Source organism: Ursus americanus, unplaced genomic scaffold (assembly GCF_024610735.1).
Source record: "Ursus americanus isolate L20-20 unplaced genomic scaffold, mUrsAme1.1.p SCAF_131, whole genome shotgun sequence".
Taxonomy (NCBI): Eukaryota; Metazoa; Chordata; class Mammalia; order Carnivora; family Ursidae; genus Ursus; species Ursus americanus.
This window is the reverse complement of record NW_028273713.1, coordinates 274,543-278,777: the sequence shown is the minus strand read 5'-3', so window position 1 is coordinate 278,777 and position 4,235 is coordinate 274,543. Positions and strand designations below refer to the sequence as shown.

Sequence of the window (4,235 nt, the reverse complement as noted above, 5' to 3'; positions counted from 1 at the left end):
CTTTCCTTTCTGGTGGCATTGTGTTAAGGTAGTCAACATAGCCATATGGAGATGAGAAGCTCCCCACTCCTAGTGATGATGTTGCTATTGTCCCCACCAAGCTAATAACATGATTTCTGAGAGAATTACAACAAAATAGCAGTTTCTTGACCTTCATGAAAGTGTGAAAATCATCTTGTGAGTCATCTTTTCGAAACACGGTTTCACCATGTGTTCTTTTCTCTGGAAAAGATATAGACCCAATGGTAATTATGGCTCCTGAGCACCTGCTCTTGGGAGAATCCATACTGGCTCTGAGTAGCATTCTCCCTCGTAAACTTCTCAACTGGGGTGTAGATAGAATGAGTCCCATTTTTAGATGGATAGACAAAGGCTCAGAAATGATATGAATTACAGAGGATTTTAGTGTCAGAAACCTAAGTGTGATCTCCAAACTGACTCCAAATCCCTTGTTCTTCCATACAAGGTACCATTTCGCTCTACCCCAGGTCTTCTCAATCTGGAAACCTAGGAAGTATTAGGATTTTCTTGTTGTGTGGCCAAATGGAATGAATTCGGCTGCCTTTTCACCTCTGCCCATCATGATCATGAAGATAATTCTCTCAGTGGAGGACCTTTGAGTCGGAGACTTAAAGATCCCTAGGAATAGAGATACTATACTATTTTTCTGATATTAAAGTGACTGAAAGAACTATGCTTTTTTAATTGATGGAGGCTCTGGTCTGTAGAGTGTCCTGTAAGGTCGGAAATAGTATTTAAAGCAGTTAGCCTCTTCTATAGAGTGAGACAATGCTTCTAAAGATTTCCTAAATATTCCCTTACCTGTGATTATTTATTCCCAACCATCGTAGTGTTTCTATGTTACGATTATGATTTCATTAAGGCCAACGTTGCGGAGAAAGAACTTAGTGTATCCAGGGGCACTTTCGTGTTGTGACAGTGAGCTATTCTGTTGTATTCTGTAGTCCAAGGGAATGGTGCCAGACATCTCTAAGATGTGTAAAATTCTGACTGTAAATGATCTCTATGCTTCAGAGATTTGGGCAGGACAAGGGGAGGAGTCCAGAGACCATGAACGCCTCTGTTACCTGTGTTGACCATGGAGCAGGTAACCTTCTGTAGGGGTCCTTTGATGTCTCTTTACTATTGGAAAGGTGCTTTCATCTCACGTTCCACCATTTGGTAGTGATGATAAGGATAAGAGTAATTTTTATGTCATACCATCTGTGAGGCCTGATCTTGGCCTCCCAGGAAAGCTCTCCTTTAACATTTTACCCAGCTCAAAATGACTGGGCAAACCCTCAAAGCATGGGCCCTATTTCTGCCCCCAGCACTTATTGTCCATATGCATCAAAAAGAAAAAGAGAACCAAAAAATGCCTTTGCCAACATCAAGGTGAGAACACAAAAGAACCTTTCTTGCTCCCATAAGATTAAAGTCATACTGATTTGTACATACTGAAAACATAAGAAAAAGTCTGTCACTTTCTGGAACCTTCTTCCTCATCGTGATGTATAACTGTACGTAGCACAACTCAGAACAAATATATGACCCTGCCCTAAATGTTCCTTCCCTGGAGCACTCCCTTCTTTGTGAATATTGTGTCTCCCAGGCAGCTGTCCTTGACTTGGGTTTGAATAAAACTCTCTTCCTTCCTCTCTAAAATGTTTTAAAAGGTTCCTTCATTTAGTGTCGACAATAACACTCTGTTTTCAAGTGAAAAATAAATGTTCCTGGTTCACAACCGCGACAGAACAGAAGGCCGGCTTTTCCTTCCTTCCCTGTAGAACTAAGCATGTGTATATAGATTGCAGCACATATGGGCTCACCCTAGAAGGATGTTTTGAAGGTCTGAGAAGCACTATCCACTCCATGGGTGAGACAAGAAGGCAAAGCTATTCCCGCTTGGAGCATTCCTTTTGGCGCTTAAAATTGCCTTGGATATGCATAAAAGCATTGCATTTCCTAAAGCCCAAGGCTGGAACAGTCTGAGAGCAGCTGACCTTGCCAGGAACCAGGCACACCCTTGCAGGAAGGGTTGGTGCAGAAGGGAAGGGGCAGGGCTCTGAGGGTGGTCTGCAGCTAGAGGGGTCCGCGAAAGGGGCCGTGTGTGTGTGTGTGTGTGTGTGTGTGTGTGTGTGTGTGTGTGATTGCAGCCCTGCCCATGATCCCCGTCATGCCTGCTCAGGGCGTTTAGCCAAGGAGGTGCCTCCTGGACCTCTGCACTCCCAGAGTTGTGAGTCATGGGGCCGGTTGCCTGGCATTCAAGGAGTTGGAAGCATCATACTCCCCAAGCAATCACCCCATGGGGGTGGAGCTACGTCTCTGTGTGCAGATCCGGAGCAGCCCAAGGACGCAGACCAGGAGCCAAGGAAGTGGAGTTTTGAGAGAGTGGACCTGTGGAGTTCCTGGCTGGGTGAATGCATGCTGTGTGGCCATAGGTGGGCTTTCTGGGAGTAGGGGCACCCCGGGTAAGAGGCAGGGTTCTGGAAGGGCATGTTGAGAGAGTTCATCATTGAGACTCAGTTTTCTTTCCTTTTTCCCTTGAAAGTCTCTTCTGCCTAGTCTCCGTCAACTGGCCATACACTCCAGACCCAGGAACTCCAGGGCACCCGCTCAGCAAAGCTTTTGTGGGATGGTTCGCAGACATTCCAGGGTTTCCCGTGTTCCCCCAAGAAGAGCGAGAGAAAGGACCGCACAGTCCCCAACTTCAGTGCGGTGCCCCTGTCCCCCGACACAGTGCAGGTAATGGACCTTGAGCAGTTCCCCGAGTTCAGCAGGGTATTCCCTGTTCCCTCAGGCACAGGTGGGGCGCTAGGAAGGCCCAGAGCCCTTACCCAACTTCAGCATTGTGCTAGCTGTTTCCTGGGAATGGTGGCAATGGGCTGGGAGATAATTACTACTAAAAGACAAGTCTATGTTTCCCCTTCTCCCAGAAACCACAGCAGGTGTGCAGGCTTTAGGTCCGAGGAGCTGCTTCTCCCCATCTGACAACACTTCTCTGCTCTGGCTCCGCGACACCCTACGTTCTGAACGTCTGCATCTGAGTCAGTGAGGCAGCTTGACACGGGATCCAGCATTCAGAGAAAGCGGCAGGTCCATTTGGAGAAATGTCATATCCACATCAGGACTGGAAGTAAAACCTCTCATGAACCCACCATCTCCTGGGTTTTTCTCTTTTCTCTAGTTGAGCCATGAAGTAAAACTTAAGTAATAGTTGTCAGCGTTCTGAATTTGGTGAAGGAGGTACTTAGTTTCTGAGCTTGGAGCACTTTGCAGGGGATCCCATTTTCTCTGTTCATTGACTGCTTATGAATGTATTTTGAACAGCTGTTTCCTAGAAACACTCTTTCATTAGAAAGGGAAGGTGAGGTTTACTCTTTGTCTATTTTTAAGATATACGTTTGACAGTGTTTATACAGTTGGGCCTAAGATATGGGTGAGTGGCCACCATTTAGTGTTAGATGGCCTTTTGTCGTCACATACAAATATGGATGATGTCTTTCCAATTGTCAAAGGTGATGTTTCATCACTGATTAGTCTTTTCATCCCAAGAGTTACAATGGGGGTCGAGGGAAAATTCAAAATTATTCAGAGCAGCATTTTGCTGTTTAAAATATATGCTGGTGTTGGGTAGTAAGGAGGGCACATATTGCATGGTGCACTGGGTGTTATATGCAACTAATGTATCATCGAAATTTACTATACTGTATGGAGACTATAACATTATGTAATAAAAAACAATAAAAAAATAAAGGTAAACCTTGTGTATCTAACTATACCAGATGTATCATCTCGATATTTTGAAGTGCCATATTCAATCTGCTGTTTCTTTGGTAGTGGAGTCAGAGGAGAGTCTTTGGGAATTCCTTTCGATAGAGGCATGGTGGTGGCTACAATTGGGTAGGCGACAGGGGCCCTGGGCTGAGTTCTGGAACTGCTTTCCTGATGCTGGGTGAGTCAGGTTATGCCAAAGAGTTTCTGTTTCTTCCCTATGAGATTGACAAAAACCGGCTTCCAACGGAAAAATCTTTCGTAACGTGCAAACATGCTCACAAGTGCCTGTGCCAAGGTGAAGTAAATGCCATACACTGATCTGTAAGAGACCACAGTTTGCTAGCAGGAGATAAACCCGAACGAACACAGCATGGGAAACTTGGGGCAGAAACGGCTTCCGAAGAAAAAAAAGTTCTTGATGTGGAAAACCTATCCAAAGTGGTTGTAGCAAAGTAAAC

The 4,235-nt window shown here is 45.2% G+C and overlaps 1 long non-coding RNA gene across 1 annotated transcript; it reads left to right on the top strand.

Moving 5' to 3' along the window:
• Window positions 1-2,195: 2,195 nt before the first annotated feature.
• LOC148106698 (uncharacterized) lies at window positions 2,196-3,804 on the top strand. The gene is made up of 3 exons (XR_015723614.1): window positions 2,196-2,441; window positions 2,552-2,745; window positions 2,937-3,804. It is a non-coding gene; the product is annotated as an uncharacterized LOC148106698 (long non-coding RNA).
• The last annotated feature ends 431 nt before the right edge of the window (window positions 3,805-4,235 follow it).